The 17614-nt window shown below is 46.1% G+C and overlaps 1 protein-coding gene across 2 annotated transcripts in view; it reads left to right on the forward strand.

Moving 5' to 3' along the window:
• The window catches only part of CTBP2 (C-terminal binding protein 2), a 145385-nt gene that overhangs the window by 53407 nt on the left and 74364 nt on the right, over window positions 1-17614 (forward strand). Inside the window, exon 1 of one of the 2 annotated variants that reach the window (XM_080403120.1) lies at window positions 13647-15506. The exons of the other annotated variant lie outside the window; for it this stretch is intronic. The gene's annotated coding sequence lies outside the window, so the exon portion shown is untranslated. Of the gene's footprint in view, window positions 1-13646; window positions 15507-17614 lie in introns of those variants that run through there. 2 annotated transcript variants of the gene reach the window in all.

Raw genomic sequence — 17614 nt, forward strand, 5'->3', positions numbered from 1 at the left:
ATATCCCGTAAGGCACAGAGAGTGGTAACTTGTTCATAAAGGTTTATACGAGTGTAATACTATTACCTGTTGGTTTGGGATATTTTTCAACAAATCAAGAACTGCTGGCAGCCAAATGGTTTTTGAAGAGGGTCTTTTCTCCTTAACTGGTCTTACTTTATTTGTTCATTTCCAAGCCTGTGTGTAGTCTAGCTCTAATAATGATTTGGCCTTTTTAACTGGAGTCTCGTAAGCTTCAATTATTAGCTTGCCCAGAAATGTTTTGCTTTTTGGCTTTTACCTGGGGGGGGGGGAAGAAAAAACTCAGAAAATAATAGCAGAATGTAAGTCTGTGGCATATTGAATTAATTTCCTGTTCCACTTCTGCATCAGCTAACCAGACAAATAACCAATTTGTTAAGGGCTCTGCTACTTCCTTCAATCACTTGCTCACAATACACTTTTTACATTTTATTTCCTGGTTTTTCCATTTCAATTCCTTGCATCCCCTGCAGGTCTCTCTGTTTCGGTGCCAACAGCAACATACCCACTGAGGGAGGGCAGGGTGTGAGCCTGCGCCTCCCAGCAACCCCATCCGCCCCCTGCCACATGGGTTTTCTGCAAGGTCCCTGACTCAAAGGACACAGAGTTCTTTGATGAGCATCCCTTTACGTTCCTCTTGCCAATTCGCAGGGACCCAAACTGAGGATCCTGCTGGTGCCGCCTCTGTTGCTTGGCCTTGCCTTATCGGTGGCGGCAGGGATGAGGGCTGTTTCAGGCGTGTTCCCAGTTCACTGAGCTGTTTCTGAGAGCACTGAAACAGGAGTATTGCCACGGCGCGGCACGGGGAGGAGGGTGTCAGTGGTCTGTATTAGGCAGCAGCATTAAGCAATCGTAACAAACAGGGCTTTTATTATTTTCCTCTCCTGCCACATGATGAATTCTTTTGGAGACTGGTACAGCACTGGATAACTAAGCGCAATGTGGTTTTTTGCTTCGTTCAGTGTATTTTGTGGGTTTATATTTGTATTTAGGAAATTGATTCTGGACACTGTGCCAGGGGCCTCTTTCCAGAGAAATGGAGGCGACAGGGAGAGAAAAACCAAAGGGCGCTCAGCGTTTCTGGGTATGCTGCTTGAACTGCCAAATGTTTCCTTGCAGATAAACAATCCTATAGGAAAATCTCTAAGAAAAATAAAGACGTGTAATTTGAGACTTCTTGAGTAGAAGTTAAAGAGGGCTTTCAGTGTACTCTGACGGATCGGGGAGGAAGTACATCAATTTGATTGCAGTATTGTGTAGAGCATAATAAATATTTTATTACCAGAGACTATCCTTTAGTTACTAAACAGTGTGGGGCAGATTCTGCTCTCAGATGGTGTCCACACATTGGCAACTCTGTGAATATCATGCAAGTTTGTTTCTGTGGTTGAGGACAGTATTTGGGTCAGATACAGCAAAGTTTGCACATAAAATGTTCAAGCCCCATGTAAGAAAACTCTCCAGGCTGGCACCGTAGCAGTGCGTGTTAGGGCAGCGGTTGTTGTTATGAATCTAATGCTGTTTCTGGTTTGACCATAAAAATACTTTGGCCTAAGGCTGGAATTTGATAGATGAGATGAATTAGACTATTCCAATGCTGATGATACAGGATTATATGTATTTTGAAATACAGTGCAGCCTTGGCTATCTGAATGAGAGGGGTGGATAGTGAATGCTGGTTTGTAGGGTGAGCTGAGCAGGCGTAGCTGGTTAAAGAATCTTCGGTCTTTCAAAAGAATCTTCAAGAATCAGTTATCTCTAGGTTTTGGGAGTTTCTGCAGGTGTTTGCTGTGCAACGTGCATACATCTCTGTTGGAAACGAAACTCGAGCAAATTCCAAACAAAAGGTCAGTAAGGATGGATGGTTGGGAACCAGCAACGGTGCGGATGGAACTGCATTTGACTGAAGCAGTTCAATAGCAGAGTGTGTGTGTGTGTGTGTGTGTGTGTGTGTGTAAATAACTGGGGCAGCTTTTTACCATTGGAGTTTCTTTTTTGCGTTCAGTGTGATGCAAGGAAGCCAGAAAGCCAGGGGGAAACTGGGGAAGGAACATGCGTGAAAACCAGCAGCAGAAATCTTATTTTCTGGTAATCATTTATGAGCTTTCTGGCCAGCTACCACACTAACTTTTGCTTTCTGGTTTTCCTGCTGTCATACAGTAATAGTTTTAAGTTTGTCATGCTGGAGGGAGATGCCAGTATCAAACTGAGAATTAAGTAAATGGTTTTGATTGGTATTGAGAAGTGTTCTCTGCTTTAAGCTAAGTTTTAATTTAACCTAATTACACAATAATGTAATGGGTGTTCAGTTAATCCTGATAGTTAAAAATTCAGAAGTAAGGCAAGAGGCATGTCCTTACCCAGACACATGGTAAGTGCTTTGCAGGCTGGCAAGGACGTGTGAAATTCCTTGCATTGCAGGTTTACATTCAAGTGACTCTTCGTGTCCCTTCATGTGCTTTTCCCTCTGGGACTTTTTCGGAGCTGTGTTTAATACAGAAGCACTAGGACACCCGTGAGTTATGGGACAATAATTCTGTGTCAGATACTGTGAGAATGAAGCTTATTTTACAAGAATTCCCTTTGATGGAAGTAGGGCCCCTAATTCAAACTCGAGTGCATTTTAAGAGACATATACATGCACACAATAAAATCCAGGGAGAACAATTTGCATAGAAAAGCCAGGAAACAGCTGGTCTTACAGACAGCTTGAGATTTTAGGGGTGGTTTTCTGGGGGAATAGAGGTAGAGTCAGGCAAAAGAATTTTAAATCCAGGCTGGTTTTGAGAATTTTGTTTAATATTGCATATGTTGGAAAAAAATCTAAAAACACAGCTGTGTGCTGGCTCCTGAGACCAGGTAATTTTACCTACTGTTAATATTGAGGTTGTTGTTCTTTGTTATTTTTAGCTAGCAGTAATGGTAAGAGACGCTTACTTGTCTGGGTCATATATGTATGTATTTGCTCTTATTTTAAATTCTTTCCCATAGATACAGCTCAGCACAATCAATGCCAACAAAATTATTTTGAAAGCAGATTAGATTAAAAATCTCATCCCTACTGAGCTTCCCATTGGTATATGAGACGATCCTTAGAGAATTAAGATTTGTGTCAGCGACAGAAATGTTCGCATGAGATTGCTCAGCCTCTTGCTGGCCATTTTTTCTTCAAATATTTGACAGAAGTGCCCGGCCAGGCTAAATTCAGTCAGTGTAGTATACTTCAGGAGGTTGATGACTAACACCAGAGCAGGAGAAAAGTATCTGAGAAGCATTTTTCTGTACGAGCATGTTTGTAAGTGTTTTTATTCCAGATTGTGTTGCTGGTGACTTGGGGCTCTCCTAGAAGCAGGTCAGGACTGTTCCTGTTGGGAAGGCGTAGCTGTGTGTGGGCTGAACCATTTCCAAACCCCAGCTGGCGGGGGTCTGCACTGGGAGTACCTCGGGTTTGCTTTTGTTGGGTTTCTGTAGAAGTGTTGTACCGTTCAGTGATAATTTAAGCCTGATCCTTGCCTCACGGAGCCAGAGGGATGCTTTCCAGTAATGTGATTTGAGTTGGGGGATAAGAGGATGGCGCGAGCAGCCCTGGATCGGGGTGATGGGGCTCGCACCCTGTGATGTTCCCCAAAATCATGGTGCCATGGAAGCAAAACAACCTCATCCCCTCTTTCTTCCCCCATCTCCTGGACACCTTGAAACGTCAACCCCATCGTTTACAGGCTTGACTGTAGGTGTATGTGCATGCACGCACACACCTTGGTGAAACTGTAATAAAGCCAACGGGTTCATCTCACGGCACTTATTTATAAATGAGTTCTTTCTTCCCTGAATTTTGGTTGAACTCTCTGGTATTCATCCCACACAAACGTTCTGGCTGCCGCCAGCAGCCTCTCTGCAGTGATGGAGCCAGTTCTGGTCATGCACAGTGGGGGTCTACAGGACTTGGACCTCAAAGTCTTTGAGGCAAGGTCTTACCTTGCCTTTTCTACGCTGTCTGAAAGCAGGTTGGTGCAGATTTGTGAATAATAAATGTAGAGTCTCAGGCTCCCCCTGCTCTGCCTGTATCCAATCCATTTTTATAGTCAAGGGTAAGTCCCAAGACTGGAAAACCATTTGGCTGCCAGAACACCGTGGTTCCAGATGGTTTAGGATGACAATAAAGGTATAGTAAAGGTATATTAGGGTCATTTGGTATCCTTGCCACTTCATGTATCTATTGTAGCAAATCATTTAATAAAAAATAAGCAAGGCTGTGACTTTGGAAATAAAGTTAGGGAGCCTCCCATTGTTGCTGCTTTTGTTGGCTTTATTTGAAACAGGAGTTACTCTTTTTATAGATTTATTGCCCCAGCCTAGCTTAAAAGGGAAGGGGGACAGGACAATCAACAGTGATTTATTTCTTTAATGCATTTTAAATAAGTAGACCCCCAAGAAGGAAGCAATGGTGCATAATTACATTACACTGGTCACAAAACTTGGGCTGTTCCTGCTGCAGGCTGATTATTTAACACCTGGTGAGTGTAAGTGAATGCACTCCTAGGGCTGGAAGCTGCGACTTCCTCTGGTTTTTACAAAATTTATTTTCTGGTAGCAATTTCTCTCTCCGTTTCTGAAAGCTAACAAACATTTTTGCCACGTCTGGTAAAGCAGATTGTCTTAATGTTATCTTTCAGTTAAAGTGCTGTGTAGAGAGGTTTCACCCAGTGTTGTGTGAAGGTTGGTTCCTTTTGTCCTGCCTCCTTCTCCCAGTGTGAATGTGGGGAGCGGGAGGCTGGAGGAGGAGGGACGGAGGTTTTTCCCTGTCTCCCTCTGCCAGTCAAGAGGTGATGGGGTTCAGAGACCTTTCCCCTGTCCGTCACATCCCACCAAAGGAGGAGGGGGAGGTGACTCCGATTCACAGATCCCCTTGGTTGAATTAAGGTGAAACAACATTCAAGGTCTAGGCGCACCCATTGATTTTACTGAAAGACTTTACATAATGAGTTTCCCATACAGCTCGACATCCAACAATATTCAGCCTTACAGAAAATTAAAGTAAGCCTTGCAGTTGTTGACCATATGTGTGGGGTCTAGGCCTTGCGTTACTAAGAAAAGAAAGACTAAAAGGAAAGGAGAGGACAGAGAGAGAGAGAAGGAGATCACCAGTCCTGGGTCCAGCGACAAGCCTGCTGGCAGGGGGTGTTTCTGTCTGTAGGAGTGCTCATCCAGAAGTCCCCCTCAATGGCACTTGCCTTCGCCTTTTATTTTTATGCTTCAGTGTGGACCACCTCTTACCTAAATTAACCTTGCTTGCTATGTAAATTTGTACATCTGCTCCTTACAGGTGGGGGGAGGTGGGTGGGTGGGCAAGTCCTTTTGGTCTTGAATTGAGTTGGTGGTCGAGACTCGATTCAAGACCACCAGAGGTGGTCCCCCTGCTGCATTTACCTTCCCCCAGTTACTGCAGACACCTACTGCTTCAAGGCCACACAAAGTAAAATTTCGTTTGGTCTCGCGAGTGTTTGAGACATCTCTTGGACAAGCTGAGGGGATCTTCACCCCCCTGTTCCCTTACCGAGTTTCATCTCCTGCCATTGTCCGTACCCTTCTGAGCAAACCGTTCTCTGTTCCAGGGGGTTACAAGTTACCATGATGTTAGGTTGGTTGTTCTTCCAGCTGGGTCTCCTACACTGTCCCTCACAGCCTGCTCTGTTTGCGGAGGTGCCAGTCCTGGACCGCTGCACTGAGGGTTCCTATAGCTTCGCTCCCACATCCATACGCTGCCTCTCCTCTATCCTTGTCCTCCCTCTCCTGTATTCTGTGTGCACTTCCCTCAGAGGAAAGGCTGCGTGGAGCTCCTTTCCAGATTGCAATCTCTTAAATTAAAGAAAGCAAAATCGATTTGAATATTGCATTTGCCTACAAGGACCTCCTGCTAATTTCTATGGTTTTTACAATTGTGTTTTCCTGTTTTTGTTTAGTTTTTTTCATCTTTATCACTTCCCTGCTGCTGACTAAAGGAGCTACACAACAGGGGAAAGTGTGACTAACTCACTGCCTGCACAGGGGAAAGAGTGAGGCTGCTTCTACACATGCTGGTGATAAATGTACAGAGTAAACAGAATGGAAAAGTGGAGAAAAACAGCTTTTTTTCCTACAGTCTCTTTTTTTTTATAGCAATGTTAGTCATTTCTTCCAGCACGTATAGGTTAAAACAACTCCCATCATAAGGTTTCTCACAGAAGAAGCAGTATCAGCTTAAAAATTTTTACTTCCTTCTGAAATTGTTTTTAATGTCTCCTCTTGTAAGAAGGACTAAAAAATGTTTTCCTACTTTTTTTTTTTAGTGTCTCCTTTGGTTTGACAGCAAGTCATATAGATGCAATTTTTCTCCTTCTCCCTTGTGTTCAGGTCCTGTGTCAGCTTGGCAGGTATTGCCTGTATCAGCTGGGAGGGAAAACGTTTAATCAATGGGAAAAGGGCAGGGGGATTCACCCCGGCACAGGTCCCGAAACCAGCTTTAACTTTGGTTGAAATGGAGTATTCCAGATGACAGCATCCCTTTAATTAAGCAATGTAATACCAGTGATTTAAAGCCCGCTGAAATCAATGGAAAGATGTCATGGGCTGCAAAGGGCTCTGGAGCAGGTCCGGTCTCCTTTTGTGGTACAGAAACGATGCTTCAACAATTTAAGAGCCTGGGGAGGCTGAGTCAGAAGCACGACGAGTGACCTGCTCATGTATTAGGTCAGCGGCAGGGAAGAAATAAAGGTTTGAGCTCAGCCCTCACTGACTCGGGTGCTAATGAATGGCCACGTTTTCCCTTCACGAAGTGTTACGGCAGAGCTGCTTTTATATTTTTCCTCCAACTATCCCAGCGTGGCTTTGGAAAGGAAAGGGAAATCTATTTTGCTTGTAAATACAGTATTGCAATGTTTGTTTAATGTCTTTGTTTACTTTGAAAGTTAGTCCCATACTAATGAATTTATAAAACCTACATTATCCATAAAACTGTCACTGGTGCAAAATTCAGTAATAACTCAGGTAATGTATTTAAACCACTAGTGAGTGTGCTCTATCCTTGAGTTGATAAATTGTATAGCTTCATTGGGTAGGAATCAGCAATTTTATGTGGCAATTAATTTTAACAGCAATAGGAAGCCAAAGGACTAAATTTTTACCCTTGGTTTTCTGCACGTGTGTGGGAATATCTTCATGTTTAACAGTCAGGTTGCAGACCTGGGGAACAGTGTGTGTGCAGGGGGAATGTCTCTTGGCAGGCGTTACGGCCGCACTGCTCCAGCTCACAGTCCAACCTGCTCGTTAAACCATTTGGGGGGTTTCTCATCTTTTAAAATAGATGTCAGAAATATGGCAGATCGCAAAAATCATCTGTCCCCAGGATACATCTCGCTTTACCCCCCTCTCCTGCATGAACTTGCTGTTTGCCTTTTTTATTGTGTAAGTCACCGGCATCAGAGATGATGCTGAAATCATGAACGTGGAACCAGAGATGAGTGTTTCTGAAGTGATTCTGGTTGTTTGTTTTCCCTTTTCTGGTCTCTGATACCCAGCCTAGAAAGACCCCATTTGTACAGTTGCCTGCAAAGCTGTAATTGTGTAGGATCTGATCTGGGAACCCAAAGTGCCTTAATTCTAATCTTAGCTCCTGCTGCCATATTTACATAGTGGTAGCAGGTCATTTTACTTCATATTTATATCTGTAACACTAACTGCATCCTCAGGAGTGTACAAAAAGCAATGTAGTTCCCCTAAAGCTAAAATTTGCCTTGTGGCAATAAAAAATACCAAGGGAAGTAATCTGACGGGGATTTATTTATCATGCCATGTTTTGGGGTTTTTTGCTGTTTGTGAAACCATCTAAAGAGAGGTGGGGTGCAGGGGTGGGTTTGGGCACTGCCGGGCAAAACTTCACATCGTTGAATGTGTGGGTCGAATGAGGGTTTTGCTTTGAGGCATCCATCCTCGCTGCAGCAGCACAGCGGTCTGTAAGATAAGCCCAGGACCACAAATGATGAGCAGGGGTGGTGTGCGTAGCTCCTGAGCGTTGTATTTCAGATGTTGGTCTCCCATCTCTGGCCTTGGAGCACTTGGTGGCTCTGTGAGTGCCACCAGCTCATGGCTGTGGATGTATCTGCATTTCAAACATCATTTGTGTTATGGCTGTGTCAGTTCTCAAAATGGGATGGTGGCCCTGAAATGAGGTTTGGGAAAGTTATGAATGAGGTCATGGGCATGACAGAAATTTCATTTTGTCTGATACTTACTCTGCTGTTTGGGGTTGCACAGAGTTACTGGTCTGTAAAATGAGGTCACAGCCAGGAAAGAAAGTTTGGGAGCTGCTGCTTTAGCACTTGGGATGAAATTAATTATTTGTATACCTTGGAGGGTTACATTTTTAAACGAGACAGCTGGGTTAAAAAACTTGGTCCGAATTCATTGCGAAATGCATTGTATGATGGCCAGCTTCTGAACCGTGCACTCCCTTGGTACACTACCAACCAGAAATTTCAAATTGCCTGCTTAAAACTGGCCGTGTAGTCACCCAGATATTTCATCATGTTATTTTAAAAATCTCGGTGGCTCCAGATGCTCCAGGACCATGGAGGAGTTTGTTGTAGCTGCAGTAGGAAAAGTTGGTCTGATGTAGCTGTGCAGCTTGCATTATACCTGCAGATGACTTAGGCAGCAGAAATGCGGATGCAGAAAGGAAGGCTGGCCTGGCTAAAACCAGCTTAAGAAAAAAGATCATCACCAGTATAGGACTGGATGTGAAAAACGCAATACTGAAGTTGTAAACTGTGTGGCTTCAAAGGAAAATATTCTCTTAATTTTTCTAAGATTAAAATGCCTATAAAATAATACCCTTTTAAAAAGCCGAGTACTTCTCAAACACCAATTCAAAATGCCAGTAATTCTGAATTTGCAAAAAGAAAAATCTACGGCAAAATTACTGTGGGTTTGTGCGCAAAACCTGTGGGCTGTCTGGAAGAGAAAAACCTGATAAAACAGCAGAGCCAGGTACTTGTGTGTGCTTTTCAAGGGGAATTTCTCTACAGGGCCTCCTTTCCTGCTATGTCCCTTGCCACCCGTTGCCTATTCTGTCTACTGGTAAGCTCTCTGATCTCCCCACCATCCTCCTTGCTCTTCTGCTTCAGCGTGGCACACAGGATTATTTTCAAGGTGAATGTTTAGATGCAGGCCATGTTCATAAGAATGAGTCATTTATGTATTCTTTCGAGTCGTGAAGTGCTGACTCTGGATATTTATTTGTTTTTCTACTTGTTGCTTCCTTCTGAAAAAGTCCCGAACAAATATTTAAAGGTGTTCTGCTTAGGCTTGAATTGCTAATTAGTTTTCAGATCTCTGTGCTTTGGGGATAATTGGTCGGAGGAGCGACCATGCCCAAGAGATGCCACGTGGGCAGCTGCCAGTTGGTAGTGCTCCTCCAGTTGCAAATTCAGCATTTGGTGGAGAAATTTCTCTTTGCCTCGTTCTTATGGTTTGACTTGTGACTTTATTATTGCATGGTCTGAGTTCCAAGGAGGGGAAAAAAAATAGCAGGAAAGGAAAGCAGGGTTTCGGTATGCTTCCTGCATCTTGAGGAGCCGTGCTTTGTGTCAGCTGCTGATAAAGAGGTCTTCAAACCCACAGGTTTTGAAACACAGCACATGGCTAAGCATCAGAGAAAATAGATGCCTCTTCTGTCTCTGAAGTGCCATTTTGGAGCAGTCCGTACTAATACTCTTTGGCTGCAGGGAAGACATATTCCCCCGCTCAGGGCTGACACAGGTATTCAGCAGCTCCTGGACCACCAGACTCCTGCCCCTGTGCAGACAAGAGGTGTGAAGAAGTGCCGAGGACTCACAAGCAGCGGATGCTGCTTTCCAGCGTAGCTGTTGGCTTCCGTGTTCCTGCAGCCGTCGCTCCAGATAGATAAGCAGGGCAGGACACTACTGTGCTGGTATGTCTTAGATGGCTGAAATGAAATTGAAGCTGCATCAGAAAATTTAGATGGGTTCCTTCAGCTGTTTTTCTCCATTTGCCTCACTGGAAATGGTGGAGCAATGCAAGAAGTTGTTTTTCGTCCTATTAGATGTAGCGGAGGTGTGGATTCCCAGGCAGGTCCCAGGTAGCTGCAAAGGTACAGATTGACTTGTCCTATTAGGCTGTATATCCCTGTGTGCATATGCAGTGCTGCTGGCCAAACTCTGATTAAAACCACTTCATCCCTCGCTCTCTTCAGTCTACAAAGCATATTTTGATTAGGAAGGACTTATGACCGTCCTGTGCTCTGTCAGATGCACCTTCCTGGTCCCCAGGAAGGAAAGCATTCACAGCTCAGTCCCCGCTCAGGGAATGGTCGGTGGGTGTATCTGATGCTGCGTGCGGAGCCAGGGCAGACACTTGCGGTACGAGGCAGTCCCGAAGCCTTGCCGTATGGCCTTGCCAGAAGCGAACCCCTTCCTTCAGCAGCTGCTGTAACTGGCTGTGGTGATGATAGCTGGCTGCTCTGGAGCCGGCTTACCCCATCACAGGCTCCGTCCTGCAAGACACGGCGGCACGTGTGGTGGCCATCTCTGCACTCGGTTGGTTCTCTGTCCTTTGAAATGTTGAAGCTTCCTTATTGCTCTCTCCTTCTTGCCCTCTCTCTCTCTCTCCTTCATTCCCCAGTTTCACCACCCTGTAAAATGCAAACTTTGCATTTTTAGGGAACTGAAGAAATGGTCCATCTCCCAGGTTCCTTGGGTGGCACTGTGAGAAGACTGTGGGTGCAGGTGTTTATGCTTAGGAGTCACAGAACTCCTGCATGCTTGCAGTAGGTCCATGTTCACAATGGTATTTTATAAACCCCAGCCCGTGAGACCATTCTTCCCTGCTAGCACTTAAGATGGTGTCTACGAGTGTTGGCAGACACGGCACCGACTCTGCTGCAGGCTGCCCCAAAGCGGTGATTGTATTTGCCTGCTTCCTAGCAACTTTGTGTGCTGGTTCAATTACAAAGGACTTGGAAAAACGCGCTCCATCTGGTTTTCCAGCCCCCGATGCGACCACCCCAAAGAGTGATCTAATTCTTCTGTATTTAGACTTGAAAACTTCTCACCAGTTGGTGGTGCGGGAAATCAAATAAGAGTCCTTAGGAGCAATAAGATCCACATGCTGGCCTAATTGCACATGGAGCTAGACTGCTGCTCCTACTCCAGTGTATTTGCAATGCTGCTGTCAAAGGCGTATTGTTAGGCTAGGGGAAGACCCACAAATTTTAATTTGAGTAATAATTTAATGTGGTCCAATAATTAGCTATTCAGGATAGGGGCCCCTTGGCGTCTGGTGTGGTGTGCTGTGTGGTGTGAGGGGAAGGCAGGCAGGCAGGGCGCACGGGCAGCCTCTGTCTGTAGACCAAGGTTTGTATCTTGACCTGCGTTTCAGTACAGTTGTCTTAGTCTAGATTAGATCGTCTGGGAGTGTTGTTCTTGTTTTAATGTGTCTTTTTGAATTAGGACCAAAAAAGCGCTGCCGCTTTCCACCTCTGCGGGCTGAGTCGGGAGGGCAGGGTGCGTTGTGCGGAGCGAGCGGCAGAGCCCAAGCCGCAGAGTTACTGAGGAAAATGTCACACAACCTCGACGGAAAGCTGGAGTGTAAAATTTCCTCCCTCCCTCGCTCTGCGGAAGACACTGTCCTGTAATTTCTTGGTTGTGAACTTTTTGTCAACAGAGGGCTTGGGATCGGAGCCTTATCATTTTAGGGCTTGTCCTTAGGCGCTGGTGGCTCGTCCTACCTGGCCCACACTGCACTTTCCTACGTGTACAGAGCCAGCTGGGGAGCCTGTCAGGGAAAGTTTGAAACAGCTTTCCTACGCGCTTAAAACTTCAGACTGAGTTTTCACAAGGGGGTTACCAGCCTTAAACATTCCCTCTGTTGATTCATGCAAGCCCTGAGCCGCGCTGGTGGTTGTTTTCTGTCGGGGTTTCCTGTGGGAGCCCCCGCGCCGCTCAGAGGAAGCGCGGCCAGGCCAGGCCCACCGCCATCAGCCTCCTCGGTGGCCCGGCGGCGGCGGGGAGCAGCGCCAGCCCGCTGTGGAGGGCAGCCCCGCCGCCGGGCAGCCGTGGAGGTGAGCCTGGCTATCCACACTCACTCACACACACAAAAAATAGTAAAAAGGCACAACCCCTTGGGACCCATGTTTTGTCAACAAATCAAGCAGGCGCTATTTTAAGCGGCTATGTACCTAATGCTTCCTGTTTTTCAGAAGAAACTTCTTGTTTTTTCACTTTTATGTTGACGGATTTATTTTAACGGCTTGTTCCTGAGGCAATGCGAAGGATTTTCCCCCCCCCCCCAGCCCCCCCCTCCCTTGGCGAGTGGGGAGCGGTGGCCCACAGGGGGCTGCCGGGGGGCCGCAAGGCTGCCCTCGCCCTGTCCCAGGGGTCGCCTGGGGCGTTCCTGGGTGCACCGAGGGGCCTGGGCAGTGGGCAGCTGGAGGGACGGCCGCCGCGGGGCTCTCGTCGTTTTGTGAGCGCTGCTAAGTTAAGCCATGTGTGGTTCTCTTTCGAGGAGCGGTGTGGCCTAACCAATAAGGACAAAGTAAATAGCATTCATTTCCTGCTGACCTTTTAACACGAACAGATGTTTTCTCTTACAAGTACCGTAGGCCACTTCAGTCCCTGACCTCATCAAGTGGGCTGCTGCCGTTTTCATACTCAGTAGTCTATAAAACTGCTTTTTTAACCTGTTTTGCTGAGACCTACCTGCAGGAATGGGTCTCCTGCCTTGGTCAGGACCCATGTGCCTTTAATGTTTCTGACTTTTCTGGATGAACCAACCACTTCCTCCTCATTTTTGTCCTCTGCGGAGGATGGCAGATGTTTCCTCTGATGGGTTCTATCAGGCAGCCCAGGGGAAATGAGTTTCCCTTTATAATATTTTCCCTAGCCATCCTCACACAGGTTGGATTTGCAACCCCATGGCTGGAGCAGTAAGTCCATCACCATTATACCTGTTTGTGGTGGTTGAGCAGAATGGAAGGGGTCTTGGAGTCACCTCCAGGCTCAAAAAGTAAAAGGTTGGCTGTGCCGGAGCTGAGGTTTTCATCAGTGTAGTTTCCCTTCAGTGCTTTCTGCACTGCTGGAGCCATCTTGGCACCTGCTGGTGCCTCCTCCTCTGCTGCCCTGTAGGTCATGGTCCTGCTCAGGGAAGTGAAAGTGATCTCAGCTCCATCCCAGGCTGCTCTGCTTGGAGATCACCTGGGTGTTGCTTTTTTGCTGTGCGGTCTTCCCTACCTCATCTCTAAATCTGCTGCTGCAGATGATGCTGGGTGGGAATCTGTGCAGGAATTGAAGGAGTTTGGGAAGCAGATGTGTTGGGAAGGAGCAGTAAAGCTTTCTCATTCCGGCTGCCTTTTTATTTGCTTTCGGTCAAGGGTCATGCAAGTCTGAGCATGACTTGTGTGCCCAGAAATATCAGAGATGCCTAGTTCATCCTGGAGATGGCTACGGGAAGTTTCTGTGCTGGTTCTCCTGGCCGGAGCCTGCTTTCCTTGGCCAGTCCATCGTGGAGATCAAGGGAGCAAGCTCTGCAGTGAGGTAATGGAGGAGACAAACATGGAGGCAGGCGCGTGTGCATGCCGTGAATTCATTCGAGACCTTTGACTGTGGGTGAAGAGCTTTTTTCCAAAGTTGGCATTGCAGTAGTGTCTCATCTGATGTCATCAGGCAGGGCGAGGTGTTGCCATGTCTGGGATGAAAAACGCACACCTGTGGTGCTTAAAGGACGGTTTATTTGCTGTGCTGTGTAGTGCGCAGCTTGTGTTCCTGGGTTAGCGACACTCAGTTCGGAGAGCAAATCATTTGGTCTTCGTTTGGTTTCAGGTGGAGGACATTGGGGATATGAATAGATACCAGTATGATTTTCAGTTATTGAGTTACACCATCTGGAAAGGGATGTATGTTAATTTAAAGTTCATGGAATAACCTTTATAAACTAATTTTTTTAATACCATGCTGAACGTAGGTTGATAGAGATTCCCAGGTTTCACTTGTTGAGTTTTTGGCCTTTCCCTAAAGAGATATTTTGTTTTGTATTTGTTCTTTTAGCACTCTCCATATGTATTTAGTGGAGGGTGTTCAGAAGTTTTACTCCATGAGTTGTGATTTCTATCCAAGAGCAGTGAGTCTGTGCAGGACAAATAGCTCTTTCTGTGGGTCAGGTTACCCTCCTTTTCCTGTTCGATTAAAAAGAGAAGTATGCACAATCTTTAAAATTCCTGAGTATTACCCAAACATTACCATTTTTATGGTCTGAAGTTTAAAGAAAATGAGTCAGAAGCATTTTTAATAAAGGATTGCTCAAAATAGAGTGGAGCGTGATTCACATTAACAAATCAAGACACAAGAGAGGCAACAAAGAAGCCTTTAACCTGATACTCACTCTTCCCCATGAGTATATTGCAAAGCGGATGGCTGAGATTTCCCCTCTGCCCATGGCGCCTGGCAGCGGGGGGAGCAGCATGCAGGGAAGGAGCAGCAATGGATGTTGCTGAGCGGTCACAACACTGCTTCTGCGGCAACTGGGTTGAGTGGGAGCGGTGCACGGTGCGACCGGCCCCTGCTCCGGTGGTGCCTGTCCTCTGTCAGCCCCTGTTCAGTCCGTCTTGCAACTTACCTGCTAACGTCTTCCTGGGCAGGTTGGTTGTACAAAGTGTTTACATCCCAAACATCCCTGCCTGAGGAGTAGGAATTCTGCCTGTCTTGTCTATAATTTTTTTATTGGTCAGTGTACTTAGAGGCAATGCCTAATTATCATAGGTAACCGTGAAGATCAAACCTTTGAGCTTGAAGTGGAAGAAAGCTTGCAGTTGGGCACCTTTGGCAAATGCGCCTGGCTTTTCCTCAGCGGCACTCGGACCTAAGCGTGTGTCCAGCACCGCACTGGCCTGTTCTGAATGTTAAGGTCAACATGGCAAGAGAGATGCCGCATCTACAGCAGTGTGCTGCTTGTAGGGGCTTTGAGCAAGGAGCCAGCTTCTTTGGCTCTACCTGAAAGCAAGGAGCGTTCACAAAGCACCCTTGTAACACAACCTTTGTGAGAAGAATTGTTTAACAAATAGCCAGATAATCTAGGTTGCCTTTTCCACGGTGTTTTAGTTTGCCCTGTGCTGGCAGGCAGCCTTTCCCAGGTTTAACCTTGCACAAAAGATTTTATCTTGTGAGTCTGCGGAGATGGCTGCTGGTTGGGGAAAACATCACTGACTTACCAAGTGGATTACTGGGCAAAATCGATTTTACTTGGTACATTCATACGCTGAAAAGCAACATAATAGCGTCTGCTTTGCTTCCACACCAGTGAGGGTGAAGTGCCCCAACGTGTATTGGAGACCCCATACCAATCTGAGAGGTGGTATGCGTGTTTTGGACCATATTTATCACCAGCGTAATTCTGATGGCATCATTTTGACTGACTGAACGAGACCTGCAGAAGTGCCTTAGGTATACGTACTGATGTATGTTTTGTGGCTGTCTTTACTTAAGTATTAAACGTTCCCTGTGAGCAATGAGAGCGGAGACCTTCCCCATGCTCCTTGCGGCTTCTTTGGTTGATATATGGTGTTTTCCCTCCTTTTTGTCAAAGTGTCCTCTGTTCCAGAGATAATACAATTGCTATGCAGTGCCGTGCAAATACTCTTCTGTATTTGTATCTCTTTTCTATTTAATTATACTGTATAAATGTCCTCGGTAAATTTGATAAGTTGGGTGAAGGATATTGATTTTTGAGTCTCTCTTGTGCAGGGCTCCTTGTAGTAGCGGCAGCCATTCACCAGGCCTATTTCCCGAGGAGGTTTTGAAGGTTCAGCATTTAAGTAGCTACAGGATAACAAAGGAATTTCTTTCTCTGCACTCCCGGTTGAGCTGTTGATTGCAGGGTTTAAGGCCATAGAGAAAACATTAGTGTTGGGCAGGTTTTTTTTAAAGCCTTAGGCTCATGTCACCTGCAAAAGCAGTGGGATGGGAACTCAAGAGTACAGAATAGACCCGTTACCTTCATTCTTGCAAATAAAGCCTGCTACCAGATTTGGGAAGAAATGAGAGAGGGATGCTCCTGGGGTTGGATGAGGTCCTGGGGCAGCAATGGGGGGACCCTGGGCTTGCATCTGGACAGTCCTCATACCTCACCCTTCCATCACCCCATGGCTGGTGGTGGGGCAGGAGGAGTGGGAGACAGACCAGTGGGCGTGCGGGGAGGCAGGAGGGAGGAGAGAGAATTTGCAGGGTTAAAACAGGAGGACCAGCGGCCTATTTTTAACTGCAGTTTTAAATGTGAAGTGTCACCAATGTTAAAAAAAGCTGCTGGTAAATGGTGGGGAAGATGCATGCAATAGTGGAAAGCCAGCTGCAGCTTTTTGAACTGTTCGCTGGTGTTTGTGAAGAGGCTGTGAACACTTGGTTAGTGTTAATGTTTTAATTTTCCTTTTCTCAGCCTGAGGTCTCCCTAAACAAGCGACTTTCTTTAAACTGTGCTTAGCTGTCAGCCTCTCAAGATTATTTTTGTTCTTCAAGAGGAAAAGAAGGGAGAAATGTAGATATTTGTGCACTTTCCTATTACACTCGCTTTCTTCACATTCTCTTGGAACATAAAATGTTTTCCTTTCCTTTTTTAATGCTGAAAATTGGACGGTGATTTTTCTGGCTAATTTCCATGTATTTCTCATACAAGATTTTAGCCTTGATCTATAATGCAGGCCTGTGGCTGTTCTTGCTAAAAGTTTGGTCCCGCTGGGGCTTTCATTATAAATCCTTATTTTCAGTAGCAAATTGCTTTCTGCAAATGTCACCTCTCGGAGCCGGCCGGTTTGGGTGGGTAGGGGGGCAGCATCCCCGCACCATCGGGCCCCGCACCCCTTGGCTGTGCACCCACAGCTCCCCAGGATTTGGGAACCTGGGGATTTAGTGTGCTTGCCTGCTCGCAGCATTAAGGCAGGAGGCTGGAGCCATTGCAGTCTATCATGTCAGTGATCCGTCGGATAATGCATCCCCAAGTAGTGGCTGTTTCTGTCTATTGTGTCACCAATCTGCGCATTAAAGGGACCCGAGTAGGTGTTGCTACAATAAACCGTAACAGCTCTATAGGAGCCGTCACAGTTCATTGCATCAATAATCTGTGTATTAAGGCATCCCGAGCAGGCCTTGGCACACAATGGACTGTTATGGCTCCAGATGAGCCTGTGTAAATTTAGGTCAATAACCTGAGTGGTGTTAAATCCCAAAATAACCTTGCTACAGCAAGCTGGCATGGCTTCTAAGAAAGATGTGTAGATTATGCAAACGTGTATTTGTTGCAGAGGATACTCTTGACTTACCACTAAAGGTTAGTGGCAGGAGAATTATTTCATCTTATTTATTACTGTTATCTAACCTCACTCCACTCACTTGGCTCCCTCCTTCCCTCTCCTTTCACTCCTCTGGAAATTAAACTGTGTGAGCAATGCTGGAAGAGCCGTGAAGGCGAGATATGGAGGGAGAGACGGGGATGGAGGGATGGGAGGAGTGGGGAGGAGGCAGTGTTTTGCAGTTGAGCTGCCCCAAAGCTACCCTGCAAC

Source organism: Falco punctatus (assembly GCF_963210335.1).
Source record: "Falco punctatus genome assembly, chromosome: 9".
Taxonomy (NCBI): Eukaryota; Metazoa; Chordata; class Aves; order Falconiformes; family Falconidae; genus Falco; species Falco punctatus.